General features: G+C 50.7%; 1 protein-coding gene across 1 annotated transcript in view; it reads left to right on the top strand.

Annotated features, from left to right (window-relative positions):
• The window catches only part of TNS3 (tensin 3), a 226,892-nt gene that overhangs the window by 38,790 nt on the left and 162,076 nt on the right, over positions 1-26,026 (top strand). The window contains exons 2-3 of the mRNA XM_082661487.1: positions 5,555-5,666; positions 17,880-17,917. The gene's annotated coding sequence lies outside the window, so the exon portion shown is untranslated. The remainder of the gene's footprint in view (positions 1-5,554; positions 5,667-17,879; positions 17,918-26,026) is intronic.

Here is a 26,026-nt window from a genome sequence, read left to right as displayed (position 1 = left end):
AGTCTACCCCGCTGGCCCACAGAATACGGCCAGTTCATTCAGTCAACAAATATTAATTGAGGGTCCGTGGTTCACTGTCTGCCAGGCACTGTGCAGGGGCCTCGTAAGACACATGGATAAGCGCCTGGTGTCCTGCCTCTAGGAAATGACACAGGAGAGAAGGCGTGTAAACAAGTAACTGAAATATGAGGGAGGGGGCGAGTATGTACCAGCTGCGGGATTACGATAGAGGGCTGTGTTTGTCAGCTACTTGAATGCTGACTCCTGTCTGAGCATGAGACCCGGGTGGAGACTGGGTCTGAGCCCATATCCCTTATCTGTTGGCTGTGTGGTCTTGATCTTGCATGCTGGTGCCCCGTTTGTTGAGCAGTGGTTACAGCACAGAAGGGCCCTGCCAGTGTCATGAACTTCATGATAGCGGTACCTTCGTCCCTCTTTTATAGGCATGGAGTACAAGAGCCCTGCTATCAAACAGTATACCGTCTCTTGAGAAAACCAGAAACAGACATGTGAACAAGCACGTAATAACAGTGCCTTACCACGTAGGAGGAATAGCTTCTTATAGTGTGGTCCATTATGTCGTGGAGGCTCTCAGTCCCAGATGCAGCTCAGAATCCCTGGAGGAGATTTGAAAAAATTTGTCGTCTGGTCCCACCTCCAGATAATCTGTTTTAATTGGTCTGGGGTGGAGCTTAGGCACCGCTGTTTTAAAAACTCTGCCCAAGTGATTCCCATAGACGGCCAGCGTTCATAACTGGTACCTGCCGTAGCATTTGACTATTTACAGTAGCTTGGTTAATAGGTAGGAGGGGGCGGTATCCTTTCCCTTGAAGAGAGGTATGACTTGCCCTGGGTCATAGAGCTCGTACTGCAGGTGGCAGAACCGGCGAGAAGACTGCTGCTTGGGGCAGGACACTTTGCCTCCTTTGACAGGCTTGACAAGATCAACACCAGGGGATATGATTGAGTGATGAGACTGCTGTAGGATTCCTGAGGAACTTGAAGTGGTCAGGAAGGACTTGGGGGAGGGTGGGACTAGAAATGGTCACAACAGAAAACTAGAAGTTACCAGCATTCTCGACAATTTGAATAGCAGGGGAAAGTTTGGGGATGGGCAAAGCATGCTTTAAAGTTGGAATGGCATGTCGGAAAGGGTCCTCTGCCAATTCCAGTCCATTAGTAGTTGCACGTGGGGTTCTCCTTGTCAGCCGTTGGTCAAGGAATACGGGGTTGTGGTCTGTGTGCTGGGTATTTGCTTTTCCTTTTATCAGTATCAGAGGAGCGTTTGCTTTGTTGAAAATTAGGATTCAAGGTGTTCATTCAGTACCTCATGTTTATTAGTTATGTAGAATCCCAAGAACATACTTTCTTTGAAACTCTTTAGTTTAATGTTTTCATACTAAAGACACATTTTCAAAATATAATAGAAAACATCACACTGTACACTTAAATATGTGCAGTCTTCAAAGTTGTTTTGGGAGTTTTAAGTGCTTTGCATTTAAATATGAATTTTAGAATCAGTTTGCCAATTATAAAAAAAGAACCTTCTGGGATTTTGATTGGGATTTTGTTGAATCTATAGATTCTATGGGAAGAATTGTGTCTTAATTACATTGAGTCTTCTGACCCATGAACATGGTATATCTCTCCATCTATTTATATCTTCTTTAATTTCTTTCCACAGTGTTTTGTAGTTTTTAGTTTAGAGGTCTTTTGCAGTCTTGTTAGATTTATCCCTAAGTATTTCATATTTTTCATACTAATATAAATGGTAATATTTTTCGAATTTCAATTTCTGGATGTTTATTGCTGGTATGTAGAAATACAATCAGCTTGTACATTCCTTGATCTTGTATCCTTCATCTTTGCTAAACTCACTTGTTAGTTCTGGAGCTTCTTCATAGATTTCATCAGCGTTTTCTCCATAAGCAGTGATGTCATCAGTGATTAAAGACAGTTTTTACTTTCTCCTTCCCAAACTGGATACCTCTTATTTACTTTTCTTGCCTGATTGCACTGATTAGAACTCCTGGGACAAGGTTAAATAGAAATATTGATTGCAGAAAACCTTGCCTTGTTTCAGATCTTAAAGGGAATGCATTTAGTCTTTCATCGTTAAGTATGATGTTTGCTGTAGGTTTCACATAGACAATTTTATGAAGTCGAGGAAGTCCCTTGTTATTCCTATTTGGCTTTTTTACCAGGAAATGGAATAAGAGGTTTTTTGTTGTTGTTGTTGTGTTGTGTTTTGTTTTAGTTAATTGATTGACATTTGAATGTAAAACCAACCAAACTTGCATTCTTGGGAGAAACCCAGTTAGCTGTGATGTATCAACTTATGCACTACTTAGAAGTGTGTTATTTAGTTTCCAAATACTTGGGGAATTTTACTGAGATCTTTCTGTTTCTGATTCCTAATTTAATCCCATTGTGGTCAGAGAACACATTTAGTATGACTTGAATACTTTTAAATTTATTTAGACTTGTTTTATGTCCCAGAATATGGTCTACCTTGCTAAATATTCCATATGCATTTGAAAACAATGTGTATTCTGCTGCTGTTAGGTCAAATGTTCTATAAATGTCAATTAGGTCAAGTTTTTGATAATATTGTTCAAAGCTTATGTATCCTTGCTCATTTTCTGCAATAATTATCAATTATTATTATTGATAAAAATAATTATTAATTATTGAGAAAGGGTATGTTAGTTTCCTAGGGCTGCCATAATAAAATAACACAGGTTGGGTGGCTTAAACAACAGAACTTTATTTTCTTACAGTTCAGGAGGCTGGAAGTCCCAGATCAAGGTATTGACAGGTTTGATTTTTCCCAAGGCCTCTTTCCTTAGTTTGTAGATGGTCACCTTCTCACTGTGTCCTCACATGAACTTTCCTCTGTGTGCAAAGCTTCCCTAGTGTCTCTTCTTCATATAAGGACACCAGCCCTCTTGGGTTAGTTTCCTACCCTTATGGCCTCATTTAATGTTGATTACCTCTTGAAAGGCCCCATCTTCAAATATGGTCACATTGGAGCTTAGGGCTTCAATATATGAAATTTTGGGGGACACAGTTCAGTCTATAACAAGGGGTAATGAAATTTCAGACTGTGTATGTTTGCCTATCTCTGTTTGCAATTCTGTCAGTTCTTGTTTCATATGTTTTGAAAGTTTTGTTATTAGATACATAACTGTTCAGGTTTGTTATATTCTTTTGTTGCTTTTACCCTTTCATCATTATGCAGTGCCTTTCTATATCATTGGGAATGTTCTTTAATCTAGAATCGACTTTGTTATTAATATAGTCATTTCAGCTTTCCTTTGATTAACATTATCATTGTATATTTTTTCTATCCTTTGTCTTTTTTGAAAAAAAAATAATCTGATAATCCCTGCCTTTTAATTAAGAGATTTAAACTATTTACATTAATGTGATTACTAATATGGTGAGGTTTAAATCTATCATCTTGCTACTTGTTTTCCATTCCTCTCACCTGTTCTTTATTACAGCTTTTTCTCTTTTTTTTTATCATTTTAAGTTAATTGAACTTTTAAAATAACTTTGTTTTATCTTCTTTGTTGTATTATTACCTATAACTCATTATTTTAGTAGTTGCTTTAAGGTTTATATTATACTTTTTTAGCTTGTCACAGTCTACCTTCAAGTGATAGTGTTATTACTTCACGTATATTATGAGAGTCTTACTGTAGTATACTACCATTTCTCCTTTCCTGAGTTTTGTGCTATTTTATCATAAATTTTACTTCTACTTATGTTAAACCTCACATCACATCATTATTAGTTTTTGTTTAAACAGTTAATTTTCTTTTAGTGAGTTTTAAGTAATAAGTGAAAAATCTTACATATTTGTCCATGTAATTACCGTTTCTAGTGGTCTTCATTCTTTTGTGTAAAGCTGTATTTCCATCTGATATCATTTTCCTTTCGCCCAGTCTGTCTTTAACATGTCTTGTGTACGTGTCAGCTGGTGATAAATTATTTCAGCTTTCAGCTTTTGTATATCCTAGGAAGTTTGTTTTTTGGCGGTAGGCCTCTCACTGCTGCGGCCTCTCCCGTTGCGGAGCACAGGCTCTGGACGCGCAGGCTCAGTGGCCATGGCTCATGGGCCCAGTGGCTCCGCGGCACGTGGGATCCTCCCAGACCGGGGCACGAACCCGTGTCCCCTGCATCGGCAGGCGGACTCTCAACCACTGCGCCACCAGGGAAGCCCCAGCCTGAATTCTTAACTCCTTTCCTTCAATCCATGTAGTACGCTGGTTCCCCCTTCCCTCTCTGCATCCTGGAAGCTTTCTCCATGTAGGAGTTTGGGGCATTCATAGAGCTCACCTAATTTTTTTCCTGCCTCTGAGGCACTAGATAGGTTGATTTACCTGTTCATGAACACCCTATGAAGAGAATCATTCACTGTGTGCTCGTGTCTGACTTCTTTCATTTAGCGTAATAATGCTTTTGATGTTCATCCGTGATGTTACATGTATGAGTAGCTTGCTCTTGTGTATACCCAAGTGATATTCCATTTTATGAATATACCATGGTTTGTTTATCCAGGCTCCTTGTGATGGGCATTTGGGTTACTTCCTGTTTGGGGCAGTTTTAAATAAGGTGGCTCTGATCGTTATTGCACGTGTCTTTGTGGACGTATGTATCTTGGTGTCTGTAAGAGTGGAATTGCTGAGTCATAAGATTGGTGTAGGTTTAAAAATATGTATAAGAAATCGTCAAGCCGTTTTCCAAAGTAGTTGTACCATTTGTCTCCCATTCTCGGTAACGTGTCATCTTAATGAATTTGAGCTATTCTGGTGTGAGTCATGGCCTCTGTGAGTCCATGTGGATACAGGTTACGCTAGAATACACTGTCACGTATCAGCAAATGGGAATATGATTGGTGTTTGGTTTCGAAGGCAAATTGAATTTTTATAAGATCCTCAGCAACCGCTGTGAGCCTTGACTCTACAAACACGGATTTGGTGCGTGTGTGTTTCCCCTCGTCCCAGTGCCGGTGTGTGTAATGGGTTCAGTTCTGTACCAGGTTTAAGGAGGAGCTGCTATCTTGTCACCCTGGTCTGGTGACAGCTTCTCCTCAGTACAGCAGTTCAGAGAGGCTAAGTGGCCAGGAAGGCCAGTTGGTTAGTGACCTCTGCTATAATTGTGCTGTTTGCTGATCGTTTCTTCCAGAGGAAGAAGCGTTAAGATTCTGGGAATGCATGTGGATTCCTTTGTCACAGAAGCAGTGGCTGTAAGCCTGCAGTTTGTAAGCTAATACGCAATCACATAAGCCCTTCACCCAGGCGATTATGAACTGGTAGCGTGTGGGCCGCCACCAGGGCCCTGGCACCGGGCGTGCTGACGGGGCATCCCAGGCCCCTGGGATCCCAGCCTTGGCAGGGTGCTGTCTTGTTCTTTTCTGTTTGCCTGGTCAAGTTCCTGTTTCAACCCTTCACCAACTCGGCTGGATTTATCATCTCCTGAAAGGGAAAAGAAAGAGCAAACGGACGACGAACGGAAGAGCTGACACTTTCTCTCTCTACTTTTTCAGCCAGAAGAATTAACTTCGAGTCTGCACAGTTTTAAGAACAAGGCCTTTAAAAAAGCCAGAGTCTGTGGGGTTTGCAAACAGATTATCGAAGGTCAAGGGATTTCATGCCGAGGTGAGTCCGCGTTTATCGTTCCCATGTTGATGAAACCGAAGCAAGTAAACAAACAAAAAACCAAAATGAAACCTTCTTGCAGGAGTTTCCAAAAGTTAAATCGCGGAATTCCCCGTCTCAGCCTGAGTTTCCCCCTGTCCTCACTGGACCGGGACTGACCATATTTACACAGATATGCACTCAGGAGAAATGTTTCCAGCAAGAGCAAAGCTAGTCCTGTGGGAGAGGGCGCAGCAATGAGTGGCTCATGACGTACCTTCCGTCTGCCCTGTAGTGTCGGGAGCTCGGGTTTTTCTACTTTCTGATCCCTTACCAGAGTTTACAGATGAAAACTTTCGGCTCTTTTGAGTGAGGGTCATCGCGTTCCTGCCCTTTCAGCGTGTGGTCAGGCATTGCTCCTGTCGGTAAACAGCCACCAGCTTCACTCTTTGGTGCTCAAACCCCAGGTAATCAAGGCAACTTGCTACTTTTTGTGCTTTCACGTTAGTAAATCTGTCTAAGGGACATGTGAGCAGGACGTCTCTTGCTTCCCTTGAACCCTAGAACCGTGGTTCTGTGTCACAGAGTGGAGGCAGGTTGGGGGACCTGGCAGAAGGCTTTGGGCTGTTCCGGGGCTTCTCATCACCGGTGGGTTTAGGATTTCCTCCATAGAACGTTTTCAGGGCTGCCTCCAGGCTCCCTTTCCCGCCTGTGGACACCCTGGCACACGGTCCCTGATGGCTGCTTTGGGGTTGGGCAGCCTCGAGGAAGGATGCACGATGGTCACACTTCGTTGGGACCCAAGAGCGGGCAGGAGGCAGCTGTGGCCCCTCCTCTGAAGGGCCCCTCCACGGTCAGTGATGATGGTGCCCTGGTGCCGTCAGCACATCACCAGCTCCCACCTGTCCTTCCCCCGCTGCGGCCTCGTGGGGATGCCAGAAGGCCCCTCCCTCCCCGGCCCCCCAGGGGTCTCTCTTTCAAAGTTGACACACCTGCTTCTCAGAATGCATGGCCCTCTCACCTTGTCCCTGGATGCAGCCCGTCTCACGGGGCCTGGTGTCTCCTCTCCATGTAGAAAGGGTGAGCCGGGCCCCGGGGGCTGAGGGGTCACCTGTGGAGGTGCACATGGGACATGGATCCAGCGCCAGGCCTCCTCAGCATGGGCCCTCTCCCCACATCAGCAGGCATGCATGGGTGTGTACGTACACGAACACTCACGTGTGCATGTGCAAACACACATGGACACGTGCTCACAGGCACATATGCACACACACGGAAACGTAGAGGAGGGTGTGACAGAGACGTGGCTGGGCTAGGAGCACAAGCTGGTGCTCTGAGTCTGTCAGGGGCAAAGTCTCCTGCTGTGAGTCCATGACGTGGGTTGTAACCATTCCTCCTCTGGACGGCTGGTGCGAGGTCCGAATGAGACAGGTGTGAGGTGCTTAGCCCACGTTCTGGTACTTAGCTTTGCAGTTGCCGTGAGGATTCTTTTGCCTCAATGCCCCCAACTGAATGTGCCATGGGCGATTCCCACGTGGGTGACACCCAGGGTCCTTGGCTGGCTGCCGTCCACACGTGCAGGTCATGAGCACAAGTGACGGTGGTTTAGCTCCATAGGCGCAAGGGCTCTGTTTCCCACATACGTTTAACACGGCCTGGTTGTGACAGATTGCCTCTGTGGAGAGCCAGTTTCCTTCTCATCTCTGCACAGCTGAGGCCCGAGCTGACTAAGGAGCTATCCCAAATGTCCTTTTTAAAATCTCAGTGCCTCTGCTCTAACCACCTACAAGAGACAGTTATTCTTTTCAAAGCAAATAGAAGCAGTGAGATCTGACCAGCTTGGAGATGGCGGTGCCCAGCAGCCAGGCTCTCCTCTCAGGCCAGGGCCTGGCTCCCTGCTTGGTCCCGAGGATGCTCACGGCCCCCAGCACCGTCCAGGGCTTGGCGTGAGAGTGCATGTCCGGGCTTGTGCCTCCCTCCCTGTCCTGCAGCTTCCCAGGCCCATAGGGGCCAGCAGGGGTCCCAGATTATCCTTTGACTCTTAACGGTCTGTTTTAGGGCATTTTTAGTGTGTAGTGTGTGAGATGTCAGGGAGGACCAAGGGGCCTGTCGGACTGGTGTGGATGGCACGTGGTTGTGCATGCACCTGCTTGTGCACCCTCTGGAATTCTGTTGGGGGAGGGCAGCCAGACCTCAGGATCCCACTGCGTGCTGTGCTGCCTGGGGCCGTTTTGGCCCCGAGGACCCTGTGCGTGCCCAACACGGAAGGGCGGGAGGGCGGCAGGGCGGTGACGGTCCGGCCTTGTGCAGTGCCGTCTCGTGACCTGTGTGGCCCACACTTCTCTGCTCTAAGAATCGCTGTGTGGTTACGTTTTATCTCACAGTCTAGCCCCATGGAGATCACTTTTTTGACCCACCTAGTTTTCTTTTCCTTGAAGAAAATCATTCACTGACAACTGTCCCGTAGGTGCCCTCTCCCTCAGGGGGGTTCATCTCCACGTCTCATTTCCCCTCAGGGACACTCTGCCACTGTCTCCTGTGCAGGGAAGCCAGGGCAAACACAACGTGACCCTAAGGCGCCCGCACCCGTGTGTCGCCCCAGCGCTTGGCTGGGACGGTTTGCATAGTTTGGAGGCAAAGGAAGCAGATCAGGGGTTGGGCGCGGGTCCCGGGGCAGCTCCTCTCTCACGCTTCCCTTCCCGGTGCGTATGCCCTAGCAGATGTGCCACGCTCGCTGTGTGCACACCTGGCCTCTCCTTGTGTTCTCTCAAGGCCACGTTCCTCTGTTCCGAGCCCTCCAGCCGAGGGGATGCGTACGGACTCTCCCTGAGGGGCCTTGGGTCCATCCCTCGTGGCCGGGTGGTGGCATTTGCTGCCCTGAAGCACGTGGCCGGGACCGCTGGCTCGCAGAGGCCACCTCTGGGGCCTGTGTGGCTTGGGGAAGCCACGTCCTTGGCCCAAGGACTCAGCCGCCTGGACGTGGGCCCCGGAGAGCTGCGCTACTTGGAGAAGTAACCGGGAGCAGGTCTGCGTGAGGGCCAAGGCCCAGGACTTGGTGGGGAGGCCCGCTGACATCAGGGATGCCTGTGTGCCCGGGGCCCCACGTGGGTTCCAGGGCAGGCCGTGGGCGGTGTGGAAGGAAGCCCAGTGGCGGGTGCCCGTGCAGGCATCAAGTCCTGATTTCTGGGTCCTGCATGGAGGCCGTTCCTAATGTGCTGAGTGTCACCCCTTGGGCCCATGTGCATTGAGGGGCTGGGAACTTGCCTGTATCACTGTTAGTGAGATGTCTGCCGATTTCTCTTCAGAAAAAGGTTTTCTAGAACTTCATACGGTGGAATTTAAACACCTATGAGAATACTCAACGGATTATCGTATTTATGTACCTAACTGTAATAATTGTGTGAATAAACAGTAGCTACTCTTTTCTGAGAAGGAAAGAACTCTATGTGCCAGGAGTCCTTTAGACGTTACCTTCTTAAATTAAACTGCTGTGTGCGGGAGATGCAAGACTCCATCCCAGGGTGGTTGTGACAGTCTGCCTCTCACGGATGCCACCGTGTGTGAAGTGGGGCTGCTGCTGGACTGGGAGCCCGGCAGAGTCTCTGCGGGTGTAGACGGGGCCTGGCAGGGTCAGTGGTTGGCTCCTGCAGAAGTCGCTGTGGCCCTGGACAGGCCCCTTTCCCGGCCCTGAATTTGGTGACCTTTACAATTTGCGTGTCGAGTAGTTAATGTCTAGGATTTCTTCCTTTTGTCAGTAAGCTATATAGGTACCGTGAAACACTCGGACAGTATAGTCGTTTCCTCTCCCTGTAGTTTAGATGTATGTCATATACATGTGCACGTCGAGGCCGTGTGTGTGCGCTGCCTGTAGACATCATGTGTCTTCTCTCAGTAACCACGCACAAGCTGTGTGGGGTCTCGGCGAAGAGACCCTTCCTTTGGTTCATTTCTGGAGAAGCAGCAGGGCATGGTGGAGGGGAGCATGGACCCTGGAGACAGGCTGCCAGGGTTCCTGCCCTGCCACCCTGTGCTTGAATTCTCTTTTAGAGTCATTGTGAGTAACAGATGAAATGCACGAGGAACACAAAGAACATTGATTGGCTCAAGGAAGTGTCCAGTAGTGTTAGTGATGACGACCGTGTCGGCATTGTTATTCCTGTTGGTCATGGTGACATTGGTGATGGTGGAGAAGAGTTAGGTGTGTCTTCTGTGACTCGGGCTTAATATTTTTACTGTTTTTTTCTAGTTCCTTCCTGACCCTCAAGTCCCTTATTTTCACCTATTAACCTATTTTGCCACAAGTTTTTTATGTGGTTAACTTAGAAGAAAAAGTTTAATTTTTTTTTTTTTTTTTTGCGGTACACAGGCCTCTCACTGTTGTGGCCTCTCCTGTTGTGGAGCACAGGCTCCGGACGCGCAGGCCCAGCGGTCATGGCTCACGGGCCCAGCCGCTCCGCGGCATGTGGGATCCTCCCGGACCAGGGCACGAACCCGCGTCCCCTGCATCGGCAGGCAGACTCTCAACCGCTGCGCCACCAGGGAAGCCCGAAAAAATTTAATTTTTAAGCAGCTGTCGTTTGCACATCGAGGCTCCCTTACCCCTACTTCTCAAACTGTAGCTACAGGGAAAGCTTCAGATGGCCGGTGAGTGATGGGTTAAGTGTCTGGTGTGGTTTGCCTTCTGCTGCTCAGAACCCCGCTGAAGTGGTTCCTGCTCTGCCCTCCCCACCAGCCAGGGCTTTGAACAGGTGACCTCTCCTCACTGCTCCACCAAGATCCCTCGGGTGGCTTACGTGGCCCAGTTTCCACGGACGGTCTTGCTGCAGACCCACACTTGAGGGCGCTGGCGTGGTGGATCATGGCGTTCTAGACCTCAGCGGGCGAGTCTTTTCCTGGGTGTCGAGAACTGTGAGTTCTGCGAGATTTGGCCCCATGGGGGAGATGGGTCCAGAGAGGATGCAGTGTCAGATCAAGCCTGGATCTAATAATGGAATAGGAGAGAACAGACTGGAATGGAAAAAAATAAAGAAACGCTTCTCGATCGTAGGGAGGAGCCTGAAGGGAATGAAGGTTGAGAAAAGGAGCGAAACCAGAGGGAAAAGGGCACGGAGGGGGTTTTGTGAGGAATATTTGATAATGACTTTCCCCCTTCAGTTAACGGAACACATGTTAAGCACCCGCTAGAATAAAAAGGTGAAAAAGTTGTGACCTGTGAGGGGGGAGCTCCGAGGCGGAGGGGGGAGTCCTGTCTGTCAGGCCGTCACTGTCTACCATATCCTAAGGGATAAATAGACAAAGCTTAGGGCTGGATGGGCAGATCGGTAAGTGTGATAGTCAGCGCTGCTTTGTGTCAGGTGCTGAATTAGAACCGCAGGACGTGGTGGCAGTGATGACCAACAAGGCAGGGAAGAGGAGCGAGTGGCCAAGCAGCGAATGTGGCGTTGGGCCCTCTGCCCCCTGCTGTGGGCGTCCGGTCCCCCGTCACATGTAGCTGGTGACTGTGGACGCGGATAAGCTGGTGAGCTTAAGGGCAGAGGCAGGAGAAGCAGAGGTGACGCCCGGGGCTCGTCTCTCTCTTGGTAAATATGTGTAGAGTATTGTATGACAGGCCCGTAAGCCAGTGGCCTGGCTTCCCAAGGCTCCTGGAGACGTCGGGAGAATAGCAGTTCCAAGACAACGTGGAACAATGTGGGGCGTTTCAGAGCCAGACGCTCTGGGCAGCGGCTGCTATGGGAGCGGATTCCTCCCCATGACGTTGGAAGCCCCTGTTTGACCAGGGAGCCGAGTGTGGAATGCAGACCCCAGACTTGTGGAGGTGAGGATTCGTGTGTCATTAATTGCAGGAAACTCATGAGAAATGCACTGGGAACATACCCCCTCCCAGGGTGGAGAAAGGCTCCTGATGGGAAATGCTGAGGGAGCGTCAGGGAGTCTACCCTGGACCTTGGCCTTGAGCTCAACCCACTCTTTCGCTTGACTGCTCTCTGCTTTTCATTTTTGCAAGTCAATGGATGAAAAATGGTGTCTCGCTTTATTAACGGTTTTCATTCGTCTGGTTATCACTGAGGCGCAGCATCTAAACAAATACAGAAAAGATGTCTGTCGTGTTTATTTAGTAAACTAGCCTTTCAAGTCCTTGGCTCATTTAAAAACTTAGATAATTTTTCTTCTTGATTTCTAAGAATTCATTATATTATAATATTAATCTTTCTGTCATTAAATTAGGCTGGACTTTTGCGGATTTTTGATGGATGTTGACCTACAGAAATGTCAGTTCCTTACCAATTCCAACTTACGTATTGCAAACATTGCGAGCAGTTGCTTGCCTAATTTTGTTTGTGGAGTGTTTGTCATGTGCAAGTTTTAAGGTTCCGCTTATTCAAATCTACCCGTCATTTCATTTCATTTCTGTTTTTGTTCCTATTTAAGAATGCCTTCCCTTCTCTATGGTCATAACGTTGTTCTACCGTACTTTATTCTAATATCCATTTCTGCTTTTCCAGTTCTCATCCAGTTTCACAATTTCATGGTTGATTCATCTGGAATTCATGTTATTTAGGTTATTTTTCATGAGCGAGCTGGTTTTTCCAGCATGATTTATTGTGGAGCTCGCGCGTCCTTTTGTAACTGAGTATGACAATGTCTTTCCCCTATGCCGCGTTCTCACGTGAGGACCAGCCCATGGCACATGTCTGTTTTTACAGAGTTTGTACTGTACATAGTTTTATATCTTTTCACCTTGCCTGTTATAAGCATTGTCCCATATTAGCTCTTTAGAAGTTATGATTTTTCAATAGTACTCAATATTTTATTTGTGGATATAAATTTTCTTCTTTATTGCTTCAGTAACTTCTTTTTTCATGGCAGAAACAAGTCTTTGGTATCCCTTTGTCCTACTCCTCATTACGTACAATGAGAGGAGTGGCATTGTTTTGCATATATACATATGACACATGCTTTGTGTGACTTAAGAGGCTGGATCTTCCTAGCTGTGTCTGCATTCAGTGTTTTTCCCCACGGTATCAGTTAAAGTTCTTCAGCAAAAAAGAACCAACAGGATGTATATGGAGAAGGAAATTTACTGTAAGGAATTGGTCCACACAGTATGGAGGCTAAGTCCCACCTGTAGTCGGCAAGCTGTGACCCAGGACAGCCACTGTGTAGTTCCTTTCTGAGTCCTAGTCCCAAGACAGGAGAAGACCGATGTACCAGCTTGAAGACAGTCAGGGAGGGAGAAAGAATTCTTTCCTACTCCCCCTTTTATTCTGTTCAGACCCTCAGTGGATTGACCCTCAGTCTGCAATTCCCAATATTTTCCTTATCCAGAAACACCCTCCCAGACACACCCAGAATAATGTTTAAGCAAATATCTGGGCATCTTGTGGCTTAGTGAAGTTGACACCTAAAATTATCCATCAGAAAACATGGACAAAACATTGTTTTGGTTGAAGTATTTGAAGAAAATCCAGCTCTATACAGATACGTATTTGGAAAAGAAAGCATGTTCTCTTTTGATATTACACCAAAAATCGAATGCTAGTTTCTTGAAGCTTAGTTTCCAAAGAAGACATGTAAGTGGCCAACAGGTACATGCAGAGGTGTCCTACATCACTAATGCTGAGGGAAATGCAGATCAAAACCATGATGAGATAACACCTCGCGCCCGTCAGAATGGCTGTCATCAAAAAGACAAGAAAAAACAGGCTTTGGCGAGGATGGAGAGAAAAGGGAACCCTCCTACACTGGTGGTGGGAATGTAAATTGGTTCAGCCACTGTGGAAAACAGTATGGAGGTTCCTCAAAAAGTGAAAAATAGGGCTTCCCTGGTGGCGCAGTGGTTGGGAGTCCGCCTGTCGATGCAGGGGACATGGGTTCGTGCCCCGGTCCGGGAAGATCCCACATGCCGCGGAGCGGCTGGGCCCGTGAGCCATGGCCGCTGAGCCTGCGTGTCCGGAGCCTGTGCTCCGCAACGGGAGAGGCCACAACAGTGAGAGGCCTGCGTACCGCAAAAAAAAAAAAAAAAAAAAAAAAGTGAAAAATAGAATTACCATATGATCCAGCAATTCCACTCCTGGGAATATATCCAGAGGAAACAAAATCAGTATCTTGAAGAGATGTCTACACTCCCGTGCTGATTGCAGCATTATTTACAATAGCCAAGACATGGAAACAACCTAAGTGTCCATCAGTGCACGACTGGATAATGAAAATGTGGTGGGTGTATGTATGTGTGTGTATGTGTGTGTATGAATAATGAAATATTCAGGTATAATGGATGGGCCTTGAGGGCATTATGCTAAGTCAGACAGAGAAAGATAAATACTGTATGGTATCATTTATATGTGGAATCTGAAAAAAAAGAAAACTCATAGAAACAGAGAGTAGGAGAGCGGTTGCCAGGGACTGGGGGCTGGAGAAATGGAGAGGTGTTGGTCGAAGGGTACAAACTTCCAGTCATAAGGCGAATTGGTTCTGGGGATGTCATGTACGGCGTGGTGCCCGTAGTTAACACCACTGTTTTGTGTACTTGCACGCTGCTGAGAGTGTAGATCTTAAGTGTTCTCACCACACACACAAAATGGTGACTATGTGAGGTGATGGATGTGTTAATTGACTTGACTGTGGTGAATGTTGCAGTGTGTATGTATATCAAATCATCATACTGTACACTTTAAATACATACAGCTTTGTCAATTGTACCTCAGTAAAGCGGAGAAAAAACCAGCAAAGTAGGAGCTGCCAGTGGCTGGCTCCTGAGAGAAGGGGTAGAGGAGAAGCTGACGGTCAGAGTAAACGTGTACATTCTGTCTTTTCATGTACATTTTGGCCTCTGCAGTTAGGGGGGGTGCATTCTGTTGGGGAAGTTCTGGTGCCTTCCGGGGCCTTCCTTTATCCTCGGGGCTGTGCTGCACAGAGGGGCAGTCGGGTGAAGAGGCTCCCGCCCTGTGTGGTCCTGCTGGGCACTGGCTTCTGAAAGCGGACTCGGAACAGAGAAGGGTCGTACGCCGTTGTCCAGGGAATGACACCCCAGGTCTCATCCATGAGCTCCAGGCTCCCATCAGGAATTAGGCAGAAGATCTGTAGCGCCTTTGTGGGATATGGTGATATTTGGTGGTGGCTGTGGGATGAGAGCTGTGATCAGACTGTCCATGGTGGGCGCTCAGTCTGTTAGCCTCTGTCCCTCCTGTCATGTCGCTGTTTCGGGAAGCTGGAGGTACACAACAGATGATACCTTCCCTGGATGAGCTTGGCCTGGTCAGGAGATATGGACGCACAGAAACTACTTTGAAATGATGCACGATGGGATGGGTGCTGGAGGGAGAAATGTGGCCAGGGCTCCCGCAACCCTGTCAGGCACTTAGCCTTGCCTGGCTGGGCAGGGTGGAGGGAGGGAGGGCTTCCTGGAGGAGGCAGCAGCACTCGCAGTCTGAGGAGGGTGTGTCCGAGGTGCTGGAGCCGGGGAGGCTGGGAGTGCTGGATGTCGTATCTGTGCTGAGGAGCTGCCCTTGCTACTGTGGGCAACAGGATTGGAAACTGGGTCTGGACGCTGTTCCCGTCAGTATTTATAATATGTTGGAAAGGCAGTGTGTGGCGGGGTGAAAAGTGGGGGCAGATACGGGCTGGAATGCCAGCCTGCATAGGCCCTGCTGGGTCCTGGCACTTGCCCAGTTTCTCTCTGACGGTGGTCCCGAGGATTGAAGGCAAGGAACACGCGGGAAGCATTTCGCTTGGGGTCGCCCACAGCTCCCACAAGCTGAGGGTGAATTGCTACTCCGAGGAAAACCTGAGGGGCCATCCACGCTGCTGGCATTTGGGTGGAAAGTTCATAATACCGTGGGGTCACCTGATTACATCCCAGGAATGGTGGGTTCACCTCTCAGGACCCCCGCCTTAGCGCGCGGGTGGTTTATGCAATTCACTATGATCAGTTAAGCTTTGTGAATGTGATGATTTGCCCTATAACGGCCTGAGGCTCTCTCGTGGCCCAGTGGGCCATCCACCATGAATGTGTCACACCGCTGTCATCCTGCTTTCCACCGACCACAGCCCTTTTTGGGTTGAATTGGTTTGTCGATCTGCTGCTGCATAAGCAGTTACCCCCAAAGTTAGTGACTTACCGTGACAGTAGGTTCTCTTCTCACTGCTTCTGTGGATCAGGAATTTGGGCATCACGTGGGCCGGCAGCGCTGGCTCAGGATCCCTTAAGAGGCTGCCTCATCTGAAAGCTCTCCCGAGGCCGGAGGACCCACTTCCCAGCTGGCTCCCTCGCACGCACGGCTGGCTGGCAGGGTGGAGCTGCCTGCTGGCGGGAGGTCTCAGTTCCTTCAGGTGGGCCACCTCCCCAGGGCTGCCTCAACGCCTCACAGCGTGGGCCAGGCTCCCCTCAGAGGGGCGATCCGGGAGACCAGGGCGGAGGTCACTTGCCATGCCCTGTGCCATCCTGCCTCGGCGCACGACCAGCTCTGTCACTGTGAGGGGACTGCGCGGGGTCACAGGTGCCAGGAGGATCCCTGAGGCCATCTCCCGGCTGACAGCCGCGGGAGGTCGTGCTCCTGTCCTGCCTGCTGAGTGGACAGGCCTGCCCCATCCAGCGTGTGTGGACAGAGCTTCCTTTGGGGCAGGGGGAAGTCTTCACCTGCATTTCTGCTAATTTTCACTTTCCCAAAGGCCAAAGGGCCCCTCAACTGCCTTTCTCTCTATCTCAGTCCTTCCGGCTGGCCTCTGGCCCCTGGCTGTCCTCTGTCTGAGATTTTAATCTGGTGTGAAAGCCTCTTTTATTCCCATGGCCAGCTTATCTCAATTAGAAAATCACTCATCGCCTTTGCGGGGGGGAAGGGGGGACCCGTTAGAAAATGTAGAATAAATATTTGTTTTTGTGAATAATTTCACAAACCTCAGATGCACAGAGAGAGTTCAAAAAATAGATCTTGCAAAGATAATAACCCTGGCTCTTCCCTGCTGGAGTTCCAGGGACCACCCCCCAGGCACGGGCTGTTTTTGTTACTTTGTTGTACCCTCATTCGGGCCCAGGTAGACTACGAGTTCCGGCTTTCTGTCCTCAGCTCATACACAAGAGAGGGGGAAGATACGGTGGGTGTGGGGGGGGGGTGGTTGGTGAAAAGTTTGGGCCTCGAAGCGCTAACCAGGATTTTGGGCCCGTCTCCTGACCTCCAAGGCCTTATTCTTCCAGGACCACACACTTCTATACGTTGACATTGTGCTTTGCAGTTTCAAAGCAGCGTCCCGTGAACGATTCCGTTTTGGCATCACAATAACCCTGGGAGAGGAAAGAGGCCCAGAGAGGTCACTGGTCCTGCCTAGAGCAGCCCAGCTGGACAGGGCCAGGAAGCCCCCAGGTCCCGTGCCCCTAAGCCCAGGTCCCTGTTCCCCATCTCACAGCTGCCCCACGGGTTCGCCAGATGGATGCCCGCTTGGAGCCCACATGGGAGCTTGCACTGGGCTTATCTGGTGCAGTGGCTTCATTCTGTGCTGTCTCGCTGCCCTGCTGCCTCTGCCTGGAAGCATCGGCAGGCAGGCCCCCGTGCCCCGAGCCAGTGCGGTGTGGGTGAAGCCTTTCATGTCCTGTCAGCACAGCTGCAGCCTCTGGACGGCGGGCCTGTGAAATCCACATTGGTTCCGGCTCTATCTGCATTGTTAGGGCCTCCGAACCAACACATGCCTCTCTCAGTCCACACAATGGCCTGGGTTGAAGGATCCCCTGCAGGAATTTAGACGTGGATTTGTTCTGACAGTCAGTTCTTAAGTTGTCCGGAAGTGGAAGGAGCGTGGAACTCAAATGTCCAATTTCTGACTAATTTAAAGGCGCCAGTCCCGAGTCTTCTGGGGCACTTTCAAGTTTCTCTCCTTTCTTCAGGGAGAAGCTGTGATTTCCAGCCAAACACGGATGCTTTCTACTGCTCAGGTTCACCGCCTTTCTCCTGCAAGGCCCTGATTTGGCCGCCTGAACCCCTGGAAAAGCCAGTGTGTTTGTAACTGCTCCCCAGCGTCCCCACCTGCGCCCTCTGGGCCGTCGCTGACACTGCAGAGGGTGTCTGGGTTCTTGGACGCCGTGTCCATCCATCCCACACTCTGTTGAACTCGGCGTCGTGTCTAAGGTGTCTAAGTGAAAAACCTCCCTCAGTCCGGACGTTCTCCAAGGATTGAGAATTTGGAGATGTAGAAGGTACCGAGAGACTGCTCAGCACACACACACTCTTTCTCCTTCTCTTGCAGCCTGCAAGTACTCCTGCCACAAGAAGTGTGAAGCCAAGGTAAGTGTTGCATTGCTCTCCCATGGGGCTTCTGGAGCCGAGTTGGCCCGCGTTGAATGATGTACATGGGAGGGGACTGCTTTGGACCGCGGCCACAGAAACGGAACGCTTAAGAAACGGCTGCTAGATGCTTTTCGATAGGGTGTATAGTTTTCATCTGAAGAATAAACTGAGGAGCTATGAAATCCATGTTTTTAATTATAGAAAAATAGCTCTTAAGAATTTGGTTTCAGATAAGAATTCGGTAATTTTGTCCTGGCCATCTCACAGCCCTTTCTCCACAACAAATGATCCCTTCTTTCCAATCACATCGACGTACTGCTTTTTTTAGTGGCAGAGAGGGGGTGGGGATAGGGGTGAGGGCACATGCCTGGCCTTGAGAATTTTTCTGGCTTCTTTTCTGAGGGTAGTTCATAGACGGGCTGGGGTTTTCAGGCTGTCATGGACGTCTGGGGACCCTGAATCGCGGAGTCCTGCATTCCCCGGTAGGGTGGCTTGAGGCCTGGGTGTGCTGGGTTGGGTGTAAGGCTTTGATTAGTGGGGAACGAGGAGGCCTGGAAATGGCATATGGAAGCTGCAGGCACCCCTAGACGGGGCCCTGGTTTTCTACGCAGGTCCAGGTGTCTGCACCTCTCACGCTTTCCAGGTACGATGTTACCTTCAGTGGAGCCAGGGCCCACGCGTCGCTCCTTGCTGACTGGCCGGTCCCACCTTTGTGGGACCCCCTCAGGTGCCCTGCAGGCTGCCCCTGGTGGGTGGAGGTCCAGGGAGATGGGGTTTTAGAGAGTCTTGGGATTTTGCTGCTGCTCTGGACCTCACGGCTCAGCCTCTCCTGAGAATTTTCAACTGGTCCTTGGGCTCCGAGTGGAAGGAACGTGTGCTGGACGCAGGCTTCGTGGAACTGTGGGCTGGCTTCACGTGCGTGCGTTCTCCCTGTGAGGACCGGGATCCTGCTTTCCTCCACTGTCCCCACGATCCACACAGGCACGCACGTGAAGTCACACACATGCACACGCTTCACGTTCATACGGGCACTCACACACAGTCCACACTCACACGTGCCCACATACACGCGCACACACACACACCTCACACATATGCACGCAGTTTACCCGCACGGGCACACGCACACACAGATGCACACGCACAAAGCTAGAGAAATTACAGGTGGGTCTAGCCCTGCTTTCCCTGCTTTTTTTTTCAAGAAAGAGATTAAATGACTTTGCTTATTAAACTTCTCATCATGGAGCATTTGGGACACATGCGGAAGTGGCGAGGCTATAGGATGGAGCTCTGCGCTGCACTGTTATCCAGCCCCCAGGTCGGCAGCCCCCTTGCCCGCGTCTCTTCCGAGGTGTCACGTGATGTGTGTCTTAGTCGTCTCAGGATCAGGCCACGCGGCGGAGCTCTGGGACATTTCTGCTGTCACTTGCCGTCTCACTGTGGAGAAGGCTTGGCCTTTCTGTCCAAGGCCAGGCATTCTTACTCACACTGACCTCTGGGCAGCATGATTTCTGACCTTGGTTATTGTAGGTCTGCTTTGCCCACAAATTGCTTGTCTTTCCAGTGTGCTGTGTACTTGAAACCTAAGTGACTGTGTCAGAGCAGAGATTCCTGCATGCAGTGGAGGTGGGGAGATGCCACCTTGGGGAATACTTCGGATTCCCCAGAGGGTTTCCCCCCGTCTGCCTGCCGAGGGTTTGGACGCGCCCCCAGCCCCCGAGGGTCCCAGTTGCAGCAAGCCTTGTCCTGCGGAGCTCGTGCCTCGTCACCCCGGTGGGGCGGACGGTGGGGAGAGCCACTGCCAGAGCCCTGCTTGTCCCGTGTCATGCTGCACGTGTGAGTGTGCGTCGTGTGCACAGGCCTCCTCCCGTGACACTCTGCCTGGCCCGGCCATTCTTGACCCGCAGCTGCAGACTGAGCCCTGCTGCCCTTGGCACTGTTTCTCAAAGGGGGCCCTGTGCCAGCTACTTAGGGGATTGAATTCTTTGGTTCAAAGAATATTCCAAAAGTCTTAACTATCACTGATTGTGGCATTTCTAGCCACAGTAATTGGCAGTTTGCTAGGGATAGATAAGCTTTTATTCTTATTAGATCATGGTGGAGGGGGAAATGTATCCGTAGTCATTTTTTTTTTGGATAACGCAGCTTTGAATGGCAGGAGAGAATGCCACTAGCAATAACAAAGACTCTTCTTATTCCAAAACTATAATGCCATTGCTGCTGAGCAGACGAGGGCCGCCCCTGGAGATAAGCACGGGGTTGGGGGTAGGGCAGCTCAGTCTCCCAGGAGCTGAGACGCAGCTCCCGCAGACGGCTGGGTCCTTGATCACCACACGTCTGTGCCTAACCGTGCGTGCCCGGATTTATTTGAGACTGAGAAAGCTTACGTGAAGCTTTGGTCAAAAACACAGGCTTTGGCCTAACGTCTGGCCCATCCATCCACTTACTGACTTGGGGATGGTATGGGCTGTGGGTCCCCTCTGCGCTGGGAACACCGAAGGCGAGGGCACGGCACGAACCCTGGAGCGTTTAACCCCGCTGGCATTGTCGTTGCCCTGCTGCTGCCAGGGCCACCATCAGAGGCTCCCAGCCAGGCCCGGGATGTCCCCTTGGTAGAGCAGGAGATGTGGAAGGAGAGGGCCATCCTGCAGAAAAGGGGCTGAGCTATGGACTGGGGGCTCAGGCAGGGAAACGGAGCCTTGAGCTAGGACCGAGGGCATTTTCTTCCTGGCCGTCGGGTAGTATGACCCCCCCAGGGGAGGCCATGCGGTCCCAGGGTACACGGAGGCAGAGACCTGGGCTTTCATCCTCCTTGTCTCCTGGAGCAAGTCCGGTTCCCCAGAGCCTCAGTTTCTTCATGCATACAATGGGTCAATAATAACTTCTGCAACCCACCTGAAACAGCTTGCTTTTAGCTGTTAACTGTGGTAGTAGTAATTATTTAAATTTTAAGGAAGCAGAATAATGTACGTATAATTACTGGAAAGTTTGGAATTCTAACTGTCTTGCTCCCTGGGAGGCTGTGCTTGTTCATGGGTGCCACATGAGCTGTTTGGGCAGAGTGACTTGGGTTTTTTTTTCCTGGCCCCTGGTTGACTCCCTGGCAAGAGAAAAGAGGAAGTAGGAGAAAGAAGGCTGTTTCAGGAAGGCAGATGTTGGTGCGGAGACACTTGGGGGATGGGGGTGCGGCAGAGGGGGTGTTCCTTGAGCTTTGGTGCACTGGCGAGAGCACCGTGCCTCCAGCAGGTTTCCGCACATGTGAGGCCCCGCATAGGGGCTGAGCCGGCAGAGTTGGAGCGCACACGCAGTGTGGAATAGCCCTCTCTGCCCTGAGCTGCCTGCCGCCGGCTCAGAGACTGTCCTCGGACCCCCTGTGTCCCGTCCCTGGCCTGCACAGCACACAACCCGGGGCCAGCTGTCCTCTTCTCTTTCTGAGCCTGCCTTGACGGTGCGCCTTGTTGGAGATAAAGACCAGGACTGCAGGTGCTGCCACTTGGTTTCCGGACAGGAGAGGATTCCCGGGCTCGGCTGGCTTCTTCATCCGTCCACCACGCGGTAGCTCTGCTGCCCACTTCCACCTCCCGCTGCCCACTTCCACCTCCCGTAGAAGCAGAACTCTCTGTCATGGGCTCCTCTCCCTGAAGAGAGACCATGTGAGGCAGGTGTGGCTCTGGGCGACCCCAGGACCCCTGGGGCCTCTCCTGCCTCGGGACCCCTGCAGGATCTGCTGTCGTCACCTCCTCTGCCATGCTGGCCCCTCGGCCCAGTGACCCCAGGTTCTGGCTGTGGCTGATGCAGGAGCCTCAGTGACCTCATCAGACAGGCTGGCTTCAGATGGCATCTCTGTGCCATGGGAAGGACGAGGGCCACAGCCTGCGACTTCCTCATAGACCACCCTAGACGTCTCTCCTGGGTGTCAACAGCTACCCACTGCCTTCATTCATGAGTTTTAACAATTAACTTACATGTCTGGTCATTAACCTTTGTCTGCAGACAGCTCTCTTCTCCGAGTAATAAGGGCAGCAGCTTGCCCTTTGGGGCCTGCTGTCCCAGGCTTTGTCGGCCAGCCCCTCCCTTCACTGGATGAGCAAACAGAGACCCCCGGTGGTGAAATGACTTACCCACTGTCACCTGGCATCCAGGTGCCAGGGTTCAAGGGTGTTGGGCTTCCAAGTTCAGGTGTTTGCCGCCCCACGTATTTTCGCTCTTCACGGATCAGCCGTGGAGCTGATGTGGGCCTGTGCACCTGGTGCAGCTGCTCTGATGCCTCCAGAGCCCCCCTTGGGAGCTCCAGCCCCGTGGCCAGCTTCCCTGAGACACCCACACGTAGGTATGGGCAAGGCTCCCCCTTGGCTCGAGGGTCGAGCCCTTCCCTGTCCCGCGTCTTCTTTCTCTGCCGTGAAGGATGCCCTGAGGATCCGTGCCCCCTGCCTGCCCCCTCCCACACGGCTTTGCTCACCTCACATCCATGGCATCTTCTGAGACCCCAGCCCTCCCCGGAGACACAGGCGGGAGCAGTTCCCGTCAGCCGTGCGGGGCCCGTGCTGACCGGGGTGCGTGGGCACGTCCGATGGCCTTGCCGCTGGAGCTCGGCGCGTCCCTGCACAGAGGAGGTGGAGAAGCCAGCCTGCCCGAGCGCTGAGCCCCCAGCCCCGGGGGGCCTGGCACTGCCCCATCTTCATGTCCAAATCCTACTGTGCCTCGAGGCCCCGAGGCCCTTGCTCCCCAGAAGCCCACCAGCCGGCCCCGACCTGGGCGAAGCGCCCCATCCTTCCCGGCTCCAGGGCCGCCTTCTCCCTGCCTGCTCAGGGCCTTCGGAGGCATTTGGGGAAGGAATGGGGGCGGGGAGTCTGTCTTTACCTCCCCACAGGATGTTGGTGATGACCTTTCTTTCCTGGGACACAAATCGTTTCCTGGGAACAAATGACCTGAATTAGTAAAAAGGAAAGAGTGAGAATGTTTTCATAACACTCGCGGTCGGTCGAGCACAGAGCCTTGTGAGGGTCTGTGTGTTCATCACCCCAGGCCTCCACATACACAGGCAAGCCTGAGAGTCTCCTGTGAAGCACGATGGCTGACTGTAATCCCGCAGGGTGGTTTGGGGGTGATGTGAGGTCAGAGAGCTAAATATCTAGCCCGTGAGTGGCTTCTGACCTGGGCTCAGAAGGAAGAGAAATCAGCTACGGTATTGAGGGATGATCAGTAATGTGCTGAGCCTTTGCTTTTCTATCTTTGATCGTCACAGCCTCCCTTGGAGGGCATCGTGTCCTTTGTCCCAGCCTTACAGGTGACCCTGGAACTTGAAATAGTCACACCACCCGCCCCGGGGATAGGACCTGAGAGCCGTGTCCTACGCGGCCCGAGCTGCAAACCCTGGCCTGGCCTCTCTGCCCTCTCAGTGAATGTTCACACTTCTCTTCCCTCCTCCCACCCCTTGCCCTAAGGCAAGAGGAGGTTAATCTTCGAGCTGCCCAATTCAACAAACACTTCCTGATTTGCTGTCATTCAGGCCCCGGGCTGGGTGCCCCGGTGTAGCTTGCTGGACCGCAGGTCCATCTTGGCCTGCTGTAGGACCACCCAGGGAGGCCAGTCCTGGTAGAGGATTCCAGTTACCCACCCGTGGTGGACAGATGTTGCGTCTGTTTTGATGCTTGGCTGTTGACTTTTGTTTGATTGTTTTTTATTAATAGTAAAATAATAAAAGCGAGGGGAAGCTACGAAGAATTTACATACTCTCACAGAACCCCTCTTACCATCAACCTCCACACAGGTGTGGTGCATTTGTTCCAGTCGATGAGCCCGTATCCAGGCGTTACTATTAACTGAAGTCCATTGTTTACATTAGGGTTCACTCTTGGCATTGTTCCTTCTGTGGATTTCAACAAACGTATAATGACAGGTATCCATCACTACAGTATCACGTGGAATAGTTTCACTGCCCTAAAAGTGCTTCCCCTCTTCATCCCTCCTCCCCCATAACTCCAGGCAACTGCTGATCTTTTTGCCCTCTCCATAGTTTTGCCTTTTCCAGGATGTTATATACTTGGAAGCATACAGTGCATAGCCTCTTCAGACTGGCTTCTTTCACTTAGTGAAATACATGTAAGTTTCCTTCATCTCTTTTCATGGCCTGATAGCTTGTTTCTTTTTAGTGCTGAGTAGCATTGCATTGTCTGGATATACCACGGTTTATTTATCCATTCAACCACTGGAGGACATCTCGGTTGCTTCTGTGTCTTGTTTTTTATTTTTGCCAGTTGTCACTGGGGTCAGAAGAGCCATGAAGCCCTGGTAAGTTCTGCACTTCTTCTGGGCATTATTGTTTCTTTTCCCGTTCAGATCCCTTCCCTGATAGGCTGTCCTCACTGATCCTTGTCTGACTCATTACAACTAGAAGAAAAGTCACCTTACCCATTTCACGCTGCTAAAGGTACATTCACGGCTGTGGTTCTTGCCCCACTGGAAACGGTTACTCTGAGGCCAGAGTTTGGGGAATGGCCTCCATGTGCCAGTTCCTACCAGGGGGTCTGCTGGGTCTGCTTTTCAGTCAGCAAGCCATATGCAGCTGCTCTAGGAAAGTGCTATTTTATATAAACCTGGCAGTTTTCTTTGTATGGGAATTAATGTTTTAAAATCCCAGATAATCTGGGCCTGAACAGCGGCGTTGGTTGTGGGGTCTTTGGGCTTGAAGGTGGCCGGCAGGACGGAGCCACTGTAACGTGGAGAAGCTCATCCCCTGAATAGCACTGCTCCAGGTGGTTTTGGAGCCTCCTTCCCTCTCCCGTTGCGGAGCACAGGCTCCGGACGCGCAGGCTCAGCGGCCATGGCTCACGGGCCCAGCCGCTCCGCGGCATGTGGGATCCTCCCGGACCGGGGCACGAACCCGTGTCCCCTGCATCGGCAGGCGGACTCTCAACCACTGCGCCACCAGGGAAGCCCATCCTTCCTTTCTTTGGGCACTTCTCTGTGCAGGGCCCTTACCAAACCCTGACGGGCAGCACTGAATAGGCCGGCAGGCACTGTGTTCATTTTACACGGGAGGAAACAAACAGAGGCCGCTGAAGCTGGCGGTGGTGTGTAGCCAGGTGACAGGACCGAGTGGCCGTGTAGTTGACACTCTCACTCCATCACGACTGATTTGCTCTCTAGAGCAGCCTACGTTTAAGCTATATTTATGTAGGATTCACTAGCCCTTTCCCAAAAAAGCCCAGAGGGAATTATAATCTTCATCTGAAATTTATTTATTTTAAATAAGTCATATAATTTAAAAATAGGCCCTTCTGTTTTCTTGAAATCGTCACTTTTCATTCCGCATCATGTAGTGGCTAACAGGGCAGCCTCCACGCATACTTAACTGCACTCACCTGCTGCACAGTTGACCTTCTGGCTGGTTACTGAATGGGCAGGGGTCCTCCATCCTGAGCAGGGCGCGGGGAGGGCAGCGGGAGGAAGCCTGGGCCGCTCTGGGTCCAATGCGCTTTGTTATTTAGACTAGGGCCTCTGGGGTGCCCTGGGAACCTACTTTTGAGCCACATCCTTCTCACTCCAGGCCGACTCCCCTGGAGCCAAACCCGAGGTTGGGGGAGCCCCTGGGGCCAGCTGTCACAAATTCTTGCTTGGCGACATCATCTGTGAGGGGAGGGGCGCCTGAGCCTAGGCATTGCTCAAGTTTCCCAGAATACCTTTTGAAATCCTGGGAGCAGGTGTTTTTGTGACTTCATGAGTGGCGGGGCTGCGTGCTTTCTGGGAGGACACTTGATGTTTGCTGAATTCTGCGATCGATCGTGGTGGTGCTCGCACGCTGTGCAGGTTGCCCCTGCCTGCAGTCACAGCTCTGCTCCAGGACCTGACTCAGATCCCAAAGGCAGTTGCAGCAGGGTTTTAGTTTTAATTAATAACACAATGACTGGAATATGTGTATAGTGTTTCAAGATGACTTTTGAAGAGCTGCAGTCATTTAAATGTGTCTATTCGGGAAGGTTCCTTCAAAAACAGCGCTTCCAAAAAAAATAAAAAAATAAAAACAAGCAAAAAAAACCCCAGCGCTTCCTGCACCGTCATCTTCGGCCAGTGCATCTTGTGGTCCTTTCTAGAGAGACCACTTGG

Source organism: Grampus griseus, assembly GCF_964374135.1.
Source record: "Grampus griseus genome assembly, chromosome: 9".
NCBI classification, from domain to species: Eukaryota; Metazoa; Chordata; class Mammalia; order Artiodactyla; family Delphinidae; genus Grampus; species Grampus griseus.
This window is presented reverse-complemented; position numbering and strand designations above follow the sequence as displayed.